General features: G+C 40.5%; 1 pseudogene across 1 annotated transcript; it reads right to left on the bottom strand.

The window, feature by feature from the left end:
* Positions 1-267: 267 nt before the first annotated feature.
* On the bottom strand, positions 268-1,691 carry LOC105518935 (annotated as a pseudogene). The gene has a single exon (XR_001002896.1). The product of XR_001002896.1 is annotated as a 26S protease regulatory subunit 7 pseudogene (transcript).
* Positions 1,692-14,927: the final 13,236 nt, after the last annotated feature.

The following is a 14,927-nucleotide window of genomic DNA, read 5'->3' as shown; positions in this document are numbered from 1 at the left end:
TGTCCCCCGGGCTAGAGTGCAGTGGCCGGATCTCTGCTCACTACAAGCTCCGCCTCCCGGGTTTACGCCATTCTCCTGCCTCAGCCTTCCAAGTAGCTGGGACTACAGGCGCCCGCCACCTCGCTCGGCTAGTTTTTGTATTTTTAGTAGAGACGGGGTTTCACCGTGTTAGCCAGGATGGTCTCGATTTCCTGACCTCGTGATCTGCCCGTCTCGGCCTCCCAAAGTGCTGGGATTACAGGCTTGAGCCACCGCGCCCGGCATTTATTTGTTTATGAAGTGGTTATTAACAAGTCTATGTAAGGTTAGGATTCCAATCTGAAGTTTTCACCTGAAAGCCTTCAGGGTTCAGTTGTATGTCATGTAACGAGGAGTAGCACTGAATTTGGCATAAGACTTGATGACCTTATTTACAGCTTCCAAGAAATCCTTCTCAGTAGCGATTTTTCGCCGTGCTCTGATGGCAAACATACCAGCTTCTGTGCAGACGCTTCTAATCTCAGCACCAGTCTATTTGGACACAGTCGTGCTAACAATTCAAATCTGATATCTCTTTCAACACTCATCGAACGAGCTTGAATCTTAAATATGTGGGTCCGACCCTCTAGATCGGGCAGGCTAAATTCAACTTTTCTATCCAATCTCCCTGGCCTCATCAGTGCTGGATCCAAAGTATCAGGTCTGTTAGTGGCCATTAGCACTTTAATATTGCCTCGAGGATCAAAACCATCAAGCTGATTGATCAGTTCCAACATTGTTCTCTGCACTTTATTGTCACCTCCAGCACCATCATCAAACCGAGCCCCTCCAATAGCATCAATTTCATCAAAGAAGATAAGGCAGGCTTTTTTTGTTCTGGCCATTTCAAAGAGTTCACGAACCATTCGAGCCCCCTCACTGACGTATTTCTGTACAAGCTCAGATCCAATAACTCGAATGAAGCACGCATCAGTCCGGTTAGCAACTGCCCGCGCACAGAGTGTCTCGCCTGTACTGGGTGGACCAAAGAGCAGCACGCCCTTGGGAGGCTCAATGCCAAGGTTTACAAACCTCTCTGGATGAAGTAATGGGGTTTCAACTACTTCTCGCAATTTCTCAATCTGTTCCTTACAGCCACCAACATCACTGTGTGTGACATCAGGTTTCTCTTCCACCTGCATCATGGTAACTGTTGGGTCAATCTTAGGAGGCAATGGAATGTGAATTTGGTATTTATTTCTGTCCACACCCACTCTCATCCCTTCTTCAATGTTAGTAGGTGCCACCTGATCACTAAGGTCCACCACAAACTTGGCAAACTGCTTTACGTTGATAATGTATTTTGGGTCCTCCGAATCAGCATTGATTATCTTCGTACACCTGGCAACCTGTAAAGGCTGTTCACTCTGGAGTATCTGCTTATCTGCAGCCAAATCCCAGAGTGCTGGTGGGGCCAGGCCAGTGTCAGATTCTTTAATACCAGTGAGCTCATTAATTTTCTTGAGAAGTTGCTGAATGTCATCTTCAACTTGCTTGATCTGCCTAGAGTAAGTGCTCTGACCGTAAGTTTTTAGCAAGGCAATATCCCCTTCATCCAGAGCTCGGATGGGCTTGTCGTCCTTCTCATCCTCTTTGGTCTTCCGCTGATCCGCACCAAGGTAATCCGGCATTTTAGCAGCTCCAAATGCCTCCTCTTCTTAATGATTACACAGCACCCTATCTGTTTTTCTTATAAGCTAATATTTTGCATAACTGATTTTCTGTGAGTAAAGTCAGGAGTTCTTTTTTTGTTGTTACATATATATGTATTAAAACCACAGAAACTCATAGCCTAGAAGAAGGAGAGAACAAAAGGAGAACCATTCCTTCTTTTATTCATGTAATTATTCAATAATAATGTATTAAATGTAAATTATGGCTAGTTTGGGGTTCCATAATATGGAACTCATTTGAAAAACTATGAAAACAACAAAATTGATAAAAGGGTCAAGAAATGGGTGTTGCTAAAAGGCTGCAGAAAGTGGTTGTCTGCTCAAGGAAAAAATTGAAATTTTGTCAGTCAATACCTTTAATTATATGAAGAGTTATTATTGACCACATTGGTGGTCAATTATTTTTCTTTCCCAGTCAGAGAAAATAAGAGGAAATAGGCTTTCCCTACAGCAAGCAGAGTTTAGAAGCTGTAATGCCACCTCATTATGGAATTGTTGAGTCCATGAGACTGGGCTGTATTAGCAAAGGGCATAGCCTCGGCGTTGTTGAGCGATCAGGAGCTCCATGCCCTACTTTCTGTAGATCTCCATTACCCACCATGCCCACATACCCTCAATCTCAGTTCCAGCGAGACAGATTACTGGAGCTACTACAGCCAATTGCATAATCAGTATTGCTGGGCAGTCTCTGTTCTGAGTCCAGCTCTGACTCCACAGCACACTTCCCAGGCCTGCGGGCAGTGGGAAGAGCAGCAAGTTCTGTGTTGGGAAGCCTGGCTTGCAGGTCCTACTCCACATGTTGTTTTCCTTCTTTTGGCCCCAGTTTTCTCATCTGTAAAATGAACAAGTATTCCTTTCCCTCCCTCCTCCCTCCCTCCCTCCCTCCCTTCCTTCCTTCCTTTCTTCCTTCCTTCCTTTCTTCCTTCTTTCTTTCTTTCTCTCTCTCTCTTTCTGTCCTCTCCCCTCCCTTCCCCTCCCCTCCCCTTCCCTTCTTTCTTCTTTTTTTGAGACAGAGTGTCACTCTGTTGCCGAGACTGGAGTGCACTGGCACAATCTCAGCTCACTGCAACCTCTGCCTCCTGGGTTTAAGTGATTCTGGTGTCTCAGCCTCCCGAGTAGCTGGGATTACAGGCGTGCACCACCACACCTGGCCAATTTTTGTATCGTTAGTAAAGACGGGATTTCACCACGTTGACCAGGTGAGGAACTCCTGACCTCAAGTGGTCTACCCACCTTGGCTCCCAAAGTGCTGGGATTGCAGGCGTGAGCCACTATGCCTGGCCCAAGCTGGTCTTAATGCTAGTAGTTCTCAAACTACTAAAATTAAAGTGTGGTAAGAATCTATACTTACTTTATTTGGAAGGGGTGCTTATTGAAAATCCAGATTTCTATCCCTTTTCCCACATAAATTTGTGTTTATTTAGTCTGGATGGGGCACAGAACATGAGATTCTGCATATTAAAAAGTGTCTGATAGTATAAGTTGGTTGAAGGTAAAAATTAAAATTAAAAAAAAGAATAAAAAAGTATGTGATACAAGTGATCCTGGGCTAGTACATTAGTTTGCTAGGGCTGCCATAACATACTACCATAATAGGCGGGGTGGTTTAAGCAACAGAAATTAATTTTTCTACAGTTCTAGAGGTTGGAACTCCAAGATCAAGGTGTCAGAGGATTTAGTTTCTTCTGAGGCCTCTCTCCTTGTCTTATAGATGGGCATCTTCTCACTGTGTCCTCACATGGTCAACTCTCTGTGCATGGGTACTCCTGGTGTCTCTTTGTGTGTCTTAATCTCTTCTTATAAGGATACAAGTCAGATTAGATAAAGGCCTATCTTAATGGCCTCATTTTAACTTAACCAGCTCTTTAAAGGCCCTTTCTCAAATTTTGAGTTACCAAGGGTTAGTAACATATGAATTTGGGGGGACAAAATGCAGCCCCTAACAGCTAAATAATCTCTATGATTCTATGCCCAATGAAAGCTAGATCAAACCTCTCTGCAGACTCAGCCTTGTTTTGGGGTCTTGTTATAGAACCCTTGTGTTATCGCTAAACTCTTATTTTTACACATTTTTCATTTCTCTAGCTAAAGCTCCAACCGTAATTTGGTGACATCTGGCCTTAGTGTCCTGGTTCTAATTGGTATTACCACCCTATCTAAAGTGCCTCCCACCTCATTCATGCCCATCCCTTCCTACCCCTCTACCTTCTCATTTCTGCATTTATTCAGATCTGTTATTGCCTCTGTTTATTGGTTTATTTGTTTCCTGTCTTTCTCCCCTACTAGACTATAAATTCCATAGATCAGCCATGGAATGTTTTGTTCCTAGCACCATGAACAGTGCCTGGCATACAGTAGGCACTCATTAAATATTGATGCATGAATAAATGAATGAATAAGTGATGAACTGAGATGACCTTTAAGGTTTGTGTCTGTTCCAACCTAGAATTCAATTACCTTTTCCTTCTTTACTCTTCCACAGGGGTGGTACTTAAGAGACTTCCCCCCAGCCAGAGGGAATAAGACATGTGGAATACTGAACCACATTGATACCTTTCTAGAGACCTGGGAGAGGTGAAAATTCTGCTCATTTATTGTGCTATCAATATCTTAATCACTAATGCGTTAACTGCCCTGGACCTAGAGTGCCTGGACTGTAATGCGAATAGGTTGATTACAGAGAGAAGCAGTAAATCAGCCAAGGCCAAATGTCACACACCACAGTGATATTGACAGTCCAGCAGATGATCTGCTTTGGTCCACAGCTGAAGTCTGGGTGTGATCATCAGTCTTCTTGCAGATGGTCAGAAACTCCTATTTATGAACTTTGGCCTGTGACATTTGCTAGCACAGCATAAGCCATTAGGCTTTTTCAGCTATGTAATTCCTTTAGGTTGATGGAAAGATGCTAGCATGTGTCAATAAAAGTGACAATAATTGCACAATATAAGTAATAATAATAAATGAAAAATAAAAATATTAATAATAGTATAAACAGGTAAAGTCTGAGGTGCACTAAAAATAGGTTAATTAGAATCTTTGATTGGGTTGGCTCTACATACATGATACAATAAAATATCTTGAAAGTCCTAACCAGAGAAATCAAGAGAAAGAAATAAAAGGCATCAAATAGGAAAAGAAGAACTCAAAATATCTCTCTTCACTGATGATAAGACTGTTGACCTCGAAAACCCTGAAGACTCTGACAGAAGGCTGCTGGAACTGACTTCAGTAAAGTTTCACGATACAAAATCAATGTACAAAATTGAGTAGCATTTCTATACAGCAATAATGTTCAAGCTGAGAGCCAAATCAACAACACAATCCCATTTATAATAGGAAATCCTAAGCAAAAAGAACAAAGCCAGAAGCATCCCATTGCCTAACTTCAAACTGTACTATAAGGCTACAGTAACTGAAACAGCTTGGTACTGTTACAAACACAGACACATAGACCACTGGAACAGGATGGAGAACCTAGAAATAAAGCCATATACCTACAGCCATGTGATCTTCATTAAAGTTGACAAAAATAGGTAATGAGGATGGGATTCCCCCATTCAATAAATAATGCTGGGATAGGATAGCTGGCTAGATGTATGTAGAAGAATGAAATTGAACCTCTAACTTTCATCATATGCAAAAAATGAATTAAAGGTTTAAATGTAAGACCTCAAACTTTAAGAATCCTAGAAGAAAACCTAAGAGAGACCCTGTGGACATTGGCTTTAGGAAAGAACTTATGATGAAATCCTCAAAAGCAATTGCAACAAAAGCAAAAATTCACAAGTGACATTTACTTAAACTGAAGAGTTTCTGCACAGCAAAAGAAACTATCATCAGAGGAAACAGACAACCTACAGAATGGGAGAAAATATTCACAAACTACACATCCCTCGAAGATCTAATATCCAGAATCTATAAGGAACTTAAGCAATTCAACAAGCAAAAAACAAATAACCGTGTTAAAGAGTGGGCAAAAGACGTGAACTTCTCAAAGAAGACATACAGGCAGCTAACAAACATGAAAAAGATGTTCAACATCACTAATCATCAGAGAAATACAAATCAAAACCACAATGAGATACCATCTCACACCAGTCAGAAGGGCCATTATTAAAATGTCATAAACGACAGAAGCTGGTGAAGCTGCAGATAAAAGAGAACACTTATACACTGGGGACGAATGTAAATTAATCCAGCCAATGTGGAAAGCAGTTTGGAGATTTCTCAAAGAACTTAAAGCAGAACTACCATTCAACTCAGAAATCCCATTACTAGGTATATACCCAAAGGAAAATAAATCATTCTACCAAAAGACACATGCACTTGTATGTTCATTGCAGTACTATTCACAATAGTAAACACATGGAATCAACCTAGATGTCCATCAAAGGTGGATTGGATAAAGAAAATGTGGTACATATACACCATAGAATACTATGCAGCCATAAAAAGAAAGAACAAACCAATGCCCTTGGCAGCAACATGGATGCATCTGGATGCCATAATCCAAGGGAACAGAAAACCAAATACTGCATGTTCTCACTTATAAGTGGGTGCTAAACATTGGGTACTCATAGACATAAGGAGGGCAACAATAGACATTGGAGGCTAAAAGAGGGGAGAGAGAGGAGGGCAAGGGCTGAAAAACTAACTACTGGGTACTATGCTCACTACATGGGTGATGGGATCATTCATACCCCAAACCTCAGCATCACACAATATATCTGTGTAACAAACCTGCACATGTAGTCCCTGAATCTAAAATAAAAGTTGAAATTATATGAAATAAAAAATAAATATGCTTAAGAGGAAAAAATCAAATATTTTATAGCTACAGAAGGTAGTATTTAGATAGTTCTCATGTATATCCTCACTGAAGGCCTTGATTCCAGGCTGAGTTAATTGCTTTTTCCTTATATTTATTAAATTTGAGAGGAAAGCTTTGTTTCTACATCTGTTTCCTCTACTAGAGCAGTGGTTCCTTGAGAGCAATGATCTTATTTATTTCTGTATTTTCTGCACCTTCTACATGTCCCTCAAAATTTGTTTATTGGATGAACGACTATCAAGGAGGTTTAAATGTTATTGATTAGTAAATATTGCCCAAATGTTTTAAGGCAGATTAGACTGAGACTCATTAATTACTGCTACTATCCTTCTAATATATCTTGCTCTCAATTATATTAGTTATAGAATGTTTAAAAACTGGTTTTTAGTTTAAGGTCAACATTTATTAGAATGGGAAGAGCTAAGAATGTTTGCAGGGAGGAAAGAAACCAGGAGAATGACACTTGCATGGCCCTCCTCTGGGAAAGCAAAGTGCCTTTCACATTATCCCAAGTCAGACATAATCAAGAAAGTAAATATATTGAAGGAGACCCAAATACCTGTGACACAATGCAAAGCATTTAAAAAATCATCTTGTGCTGCAGATGACACACATTGTTGCTCCACTCAATAGTGTATGTAATAGTAAATTGGCTCTAATTATTAATACCAATAATACTATTCACTGAGAAATCAGTTTATAATAGAGAATTATTCAGCCACCAAGCTCCTGGGGCTATAGCTAAGCACCTGCCAGAGAGGCAGTCATGAGGGGTTATTATTATTAATTGTCTGTCCAATTATTTCTCCCTTAGGAATAGCAACAGTACACATGCCACATCTAAGGAGGGGAGGAGGGGCCCATCTGTGCTCACCCCACTGCTTCAGGGTCCTTCTAACAAAGAGATTGTGCTGGGGTGGCCCCAAGAACCTTCCAGCAGGTCCTTAAGAAGCCTTCAGAGCTGCATCAAAGTGCAGCAGGGGAGACTACGGTGTGTTGTTCCCCTCTTCCTCTGTCACTTTCCATTCTCCTGCTCCCTTCCTTCCAAACCTGCTCTTTTCTGCCCGTTCTCAGGAAAATCTTTCCTTAGCTTTACCACTCTCTTGAGTTAATCTTTTCCATTGTGCTTCCAAGCAAACTTCTTTCTTTGAGATAGCTTGGGAAAATGATGAAAGGGCAGTGGTGAAGCATCCTTAAGTTGAATGGGGCTTTTTAAACAAGTTGTGAAATACACGTACAATTTACCATTTAAACCAGTTAACAGTGTGTAATTTAGTGGCATTTAGTACATTCACAGTGTTGTGTAACCATCACCACTAGGCAGCTTCAGAACATTTCCATCAACCCAAAAAAGAAACCTGTATCCATTAAGCTGTCACTCCCCTTCCCTCCTCCCACTCGGCCCCTAGCAATGATTAATCCACTTGTTGTCTCTAGGGATTTGCCTATTCTGAATATTTTATATTCAGTATGTGACCTTTTGTGACTAGCTGCTTTCACTTAGATAGGTTTATCCACTTTGTAGCACACATCAGTTCTTCATTCTTTTTTATGACTGAATAATATTCCATTATATGGATATACCATATTTTGTTGACAGTTAATGGACATTTAGGTTGTTTCCACCAAATTTAGATTGTTTTAAGGATAGATTCTATGCAATATCTCTATATCCTTAATCTATTGAGATTTGGCTTCTTCTCTAACACGGGTAACAACCAGTAATGATGACAGCCCATGGTTATGGGAGAGCTTGCCCTGTTCTGGACATCATACAGAATATGTTGCAAGCATAATCCCATTTAATCCTGGCAAGGGCAGAAGCTTGTGTAGTTTGGTTTCATACCAGGCATCCCAGCAGAAGAGTCAGGGCTAAAAATCTAATCCAGACCTAATTGGTTCAGCTGAACCCCTTGCTCAGGTTATGTCTGTCCTGAGAGGGAGGCACTGAGCTCCACCGTGCCTAAAAGCAGCTCTGTTAAAACGGCTCTTTGAGGTAAACATTATCATTATTCCCAACTTATATTTAAGGAAAGTGAAAGTGAAAATTAGAGAGTTTCCGTAACTTATTCAAAATCACACATCTAACAAAGGGGCAGAAGCCTGGGCTTGAAGCCCGATCTGGGTCCAAATTCTTAGCCACTGCCCTATTCTAGGATAATTTTGGGGTGGACATCTGTGGCCTCTTTTCTTCTTCCAGGATTTTCTTTTACCATAATCCAAAGTTAAAGATGTATCTTACTCTGTGACCCAGAACATAATGCACATATATAACAGAAAAAATTTCATGGAACTACACTTAACCTTAGTACCTGCAATACACTTTTCTATTCTATTTAGTTTTTTAAAAAGAAATACTGGTCAGGCTCTACTAAATTGGTTTCTAACAGGCTGTTGCCCACAGTTTAAAAACTACTGCTGAAGTCTGTTTTTTTTTTTTTCCAGTCTTTATTTTACTCTACCTTTTTGTGGCATTTGACACTTAGATAAGCTTCTGTATCTTGAAACTCAATTTATTTGCAGATCACCCTTTCATGGGCTTCAGAACATATTTCCAGCTTTCCTCCTGCACCTCGACCAACATCTTATATGGCCTGGCATGGTGGCTCATGCCTGTAATCCCAGCATTTTGGGAGGCCCAGGTGGGTGGTTCACCTGGGGTCAGGAGTTCAAGACCAGCCTGGTCAACATGGTGAAACCTCATGTCTACTAAAAATACAAAAATTAGCCAGATGTGGTGGTGGGCGCCTGTAATCCCAGCTACTTGGGAGGCTGAGGTGGGAGAATCACTTGAGCTCGGAAGGTGGAAGTTGCAGTGAGCTGAGATCGTGCCATTGCACTCCAGCCTGGGCGACAAGAGTGAAACTCTATCTAAAAAGGAAAAAAAAAAAAAGTCCTGTATGTACTTCAGACATATCCCCAGCTCACTTTAATGCCTTCTCTACCTTCCCAGTCTCCTGAAATATATAAAGAAATCTTCCAACCAAGAGTTGAATAGAGTTCAACCAAGATTAAATAGACATTTTTTTTTCTATTTTAGAGACAGGGTCTCACTTTGTCACCCAGGCTGGAGTGCAGTGGCCTGATCATAGCACATTGCAGCCTCAAACTCTTAGGCTCAAGTGATCTTCCTTCCTCAGCCTTCCAAAAACAAAGCTGGGATCACAGGCATATGCCATCACATTAAGAAAAAAAATTTTTTTTTTTTTTTGATAGAGACAGGGTGTTGTTTTGTTGCCAGGCTGGTCTCGAACTCCTAGGCGCAAGCAGTCTTCCCACATTAGCCTCCCAAAACACTGGAATTACAGGCATGAGCCACTGCGCGCAACCTGAATAGACGATTTTTAAGAATATGTACAAGTGGACAAGCACATGAATAGATGCTCAACACCATTAGTCATCAGACAAATAAAAATTAAATTCACAATGAGACACCATTATACACCCACAAGAATGTCTAAAAGTTAAAAGACTGACAAGCAAGTGTTGGCAAGGATATGGAGCAACTGGAACTTGCATGTATTACTGATGGGAATATAAAATGGTACAGCCACTTTGGAGACTGACGATTTATTGTACAGTTCACTTCACACTTACCATGTGCTTTAGCAATTTCACTCCTAGCTATTTCTCTCATGAGAAATAAAAACATATGTCCACGCAAAGACTTGTACATAAATGTTCATAGCAGCTTTATTTATTTATTTGTTTTGAGGCAAGGTCTTGCTCTGTCTCCCAGGCTGGAGTGCAGTTGTGTGATCTCAGCTTACTGCCACCTCTGCCTCCCGGGTTCAAATGACTCTTATGACTCAGCCTCCTGAGTAGCTGGGATTACAGGCATGCGGCACCATGTCTGGCTAATTTTTCTACTTTTAGTAGAGATGGGATTTCACCATGTTGGCCAGGCTGGTCTCCAACTCCTGGCCTCCACTGATCTGCCTGACTCAGCCTCCCAAAGTACTGGGATTATAGGCGTGAGCCACCGCACCCAACCTCATAGCAGCTTTATTTGTAATAGCCCCATGTTGGAACCAACTCAAACATCCATCAGCAGGTGAGTGAATAAATTAAACATGGTATATCCACAAAATGGAACATTACTTGGCAATACAAAGGCACAAACTACTGATAAAGACCAAAACATTGATGAATTTCAAAAATGTTATGTGGAGTGAAGGAAGGCAGACATAAAGGGTTCATACTGTACGATTCCATTCTTATGAAATTTCACACACAAAAAAACTAAGTTATAATGACAGAAAACACATTAGTGGATATCTGGATTTGGCAGAATCAGAGAGTGGTTTACTGACTATAGAAGTCCTAAGAGAACTTTTTGGATGATGGAAATATTCTGTGTCTTGGTTGTACTTACATGAATATATACATTTGCCCAAACTTACTGAATTGTATACTTAAAATAGGTGCATTTTTATTTTATGTAAAGTATATCTTCATAAAATTGATTTATCTGGCCAACTGGGATTTTAAAATGTGTTCAGTTCCTCCTTTTTGTTACTCCCTACAGCTAATCAATTATGAAATCTGCTTACTCGACTTCAAACATTTATCTCCAATGAGTTTCTCTTGTCACCCTCTCAACTGCTCAGTATTAGTTTAGGTCCCCAGCCCCTCTCCACTGTACCAGTCTGAGAACCTCTGGTCTTGCTCCCCTCCACTACTCAACTCCAGCCAACATCTTCCTTCTCACCACTTCTATTCATACTCCCTTAATGAAATACTTCCATTGGCTGCCTTTTGTCCAAAGATTGAGATACAGATTCCTTCCTTCAACAAATACTTGTTGGAAAGAAGCAGGCATTTAGGACATCGAGAAGACCATTTCATAGACTGGTCCCTTTCAAGGCTCATCGTTAGTTACTTTGAATTTTCACAACTCCTCATCTCTTATATGCTGTCCCTGTCACCAGTTTTACCTTTCTGTCTCTCTCTTCCCATTTATTTCTTAAGGTCTAGCTGAGGTATTTCCTTCTCTGTGAAGATTTTACCAAGCACCCAGGCAGACATAGGGATCTCGGAACCTTTCATGTAACCCTAACATAGCATTGGTTAGTTATTGCTTCATTGTGTCTGTGAAGTCTGTTTCCTTTGTAGACTGTGTATGATTTGGTGTTATGGATTCTGCCATTGTCATACCTGTGCCTCTAACAACTAATATGTTGGGGCTTAAAAAATCTTTATTGAATTAAAAGAATCAGACACATACATTGGCCATATTTCTATTGACGATGAAGTTAGCAATATAAATTCTCCTGTTAGAATTGTTTTCCTCTCCTATACTCCCATATCTTTTATCAATGCCTCTCTTGTATCACTTATTATTCTTCCACTAGATTGTGAACTTAAATTTTTTTTTTTGAAATATTTTAAGCACCTAGAAAACTACTGTATAGGGAATAAAACCTCCCAGGTACTCTCATTTTTGTCAAATCTTAGCATTTTTGCTTTGTTTGTTTCAGATGTTTTAAAAAAGTAAATGTAATATGTGTTTATACAGTGGAAGCCTCCTGGCACCCTTTCCCAATGCCATTCCCTTCCTCCCTTTTGAAGGCAATCACTCCTATATTTGGCGTTTATCATTTATTTGCATATTTTATACCATGTATGTATGAATTCATAAACAATTCATGGTATTGTTTTACATATTTTAAAACTTTATACAAATAATATAATGCTGCAGATATTCTGCCATTTGATTTTTGTTTTGGCTCAACATTATATTTTTAGATTTATCCATGTTGATACTTGTAACTATAATTTTTTTAAAATTTCAGATTCCGGGGTATATATGCAGGATATGCAAGTTTGTTACATAGGTAAATGTGTGCATGGTGGTTTGCTTCACCTATCAATCGATCACCTAGGTATTAAGCCCAGCATGCATTACCTATTTTTCCTGATGTTCTTCCTCCTCCTATCCCCCACCCACAGGCCCCTGTGTGTGTTGTTCCCCTCCCTGTGTCCATGTGTTCACATTGACTTGTAACTATAATTTAATGAGTAAGTTACAACATGTATGCATGCATGAATATTCAACTAGATGTAGTCTGACTCTGTAAGCAGAGAACATGTAAGAGAACATGTTATGTAATGCAGTCAGGATTCTTATAATTTCCCTGTCATAATACATGGCATTCCTTTTTTTTGGCTACTATGCAGAAGACCATGCCACAATACAGTACAGATGTCCCTGAAGTGACGATTCACTAAGAATCAGGGCTGGAAAACATTTTTAATAAGATAGAGAGATGGACCAAATCTATGAATTTGAAATGTAACACAGACAAACGTAAAACATGGCATTTGGGTACAAAAAAAGTTCAATGGTACAAATATAGGATGGGGGAGATGTGGCTTGGAAGCAGAACATGGGCCAGCCTCAGTGGCTTATGCCTGGAATCTCAGCACTTTGGGAGACTGAGGCAGGAGGCTTGTTTGAGGCCAGAAATTCGAGCCTGCAGTGAGCCATGATTGCGTCATTGCAATCCAGCCTGGGTGACAGAGTGACACTCTGTCTCTAAAATAAAATAAAATAAAAAAGAAGCAGAACATGAACAGAAAGTGGACAAGTTGGCAAGGCTGGGAAAGGAAGCACCCATGGAGAGCCACTGGGATGGCGTTTCTAGAACCAAGATTTGGGCTGTAGAGTGAGCTCCTCCAGGCCACTTGGACTACATCTGGGAGAGAGCCTTCAGTTTCTGAGTGTGGAGCTTGTTCAGAGGAAAGTAATGAGAATGGCAGAAGAAAAAGATAATAGTTCACTTCAAGAAGGGAGGTTGAGGCCAGCAGGATCGTGATGGTTGATTTCTGTGACTGGAAGGGAATTCTCTGTGGCCCCAAGTGATATTGGACCAATCTTGCTCCTCTTCCTGAATTCCTTCCTCAGCAGCACACCCACTCTGTCCCACAAGCTGGAAGCCTGGGAGGGGTCCTCAGCTCTCACTCATGTTCTCCTCTCCTACCTACCTGATGGTTTTTAAGTCCTGTGAGATCCATATTCTAAACATCATCTTACTTCACTCAGCAGCCTTTCTACAGTTCCTCCTACCATCGATCGAAACTCTCTTCTGTTGATTTTGTGTGCTGCACATTTCTCTAAGTTTCCTTCTACATCTAAGAATGCCAGGGCATGACCAGATTTTTGGAGCTTGAAGTGTTTTTATTTTGGGGGTCTGTCTTTAAAGGAATACAAAATTACAAATAAAAGGCCTTGGATGGAACTCATACAAGGTAGAGAATTATTTGGCAGCAAATCCACCTCGGGCTTTCTTTCTTTTTTCTTTTTTTTTAAATGCCTATCTTCTTTTCCAATGCCATGGGGTGGAATTCCTAAAGAGACATCAAAGCCATTTTCTTTTTAATGCTATATACTCCCCTGGCTTTGAAGATTTTCTTCCCATCTTACATGGCCATGACCGACTGGTGACTCCCAAGTCTGTATCTCAAGCTCTGGCCTCTCTGTCTTATGTTTAGACAGTCATCTCCACTTGGGTATCGCAAAGGCACTGCAAACTTCCTGTGGCTTAGGCTGAATCACTATCTTTCCCCTCACCTTCCGGTCCCTTTGTAGGGCTCTCATCTCACTAAATGACATCAGCATCCACCCAGTTCCAAAAGCTGGGCACCTGGGCACCATCCTTAACACCTCATCCTCCCCCATGCTTATATCCAACTTATCTTCAGCCTTGTCACATTTACCTTAAATACCCCTTCTCATCATCTTCATTGTCACCATCCTTGGCCAAGGTATTGTCACATCTTGGCTGGACCACCACAATAGTCTTCTTCCTTTTTTTTTTTTTTTTTTTTCCTTAAAGGTGTTGCGGTTAAAGGCTTAATCTTTTAGTGGCATTTTGGGTTCACAGCAAAATTGAGAGGAAGGTACAGGGAGTTCCCATATACCCCCAGTCCTTATACATGCACATCCTCCTTGTTATCAACATCCCCCACCAGAGTACTACACTTATTATAACTGATAAACCTACAATTGACTCATAATCGCCCAAAGTACATATTTACATTAGGATTCATCCTTGCTATGGTACATTCTATGGTTTGAGTGATATGTATCCACCCTTATAGTATCATGCTGGGTATTTTTACTGCCCTAAAAATCTTTTCTGCTCTGCCTATTCATCCCTTCCCTCTCACCTCAACCCTGATCTTTTTACTTTCTCCATAGTTTTGCCCTTTCCAGAATGTCATACAGCTGTAATCATCTAGTATATAGCCCTTCTAGATTAGTTTATTTTTCTTAGTAATATGCATTTAAGTTCTCTCTATGTCTTTTTTTTTTGGCTCAATAGCTTATTTTGATTTAGTACTGAATAATGTTCCCTTGTCCAGATGTGCCACAATTGGTTTATCCATTCACCTACTGA

Source organism: Colobus angolensis, unplaced genomic scaffold (assembly GCF_000951035.1).
Source record: "Colobus angolensis palliatus isolate OR3802 unplaced genomic scaffold, Cang.pa_1.0 Scaffold332, whole genome shotgun sequence".
NCBI classification, from domain to species: domain Eukaryota; kingdom Metazoa; phylum Chordata; class Mammalia; order Primates; family Cercopithecidae; genus Colobus; species Colobus angolensis.
The sequence above is the reverse complement of the archived record's forward strand: the minus strand, read 5'-3'. Positions and strand labels throughout refer to the sequence as shown.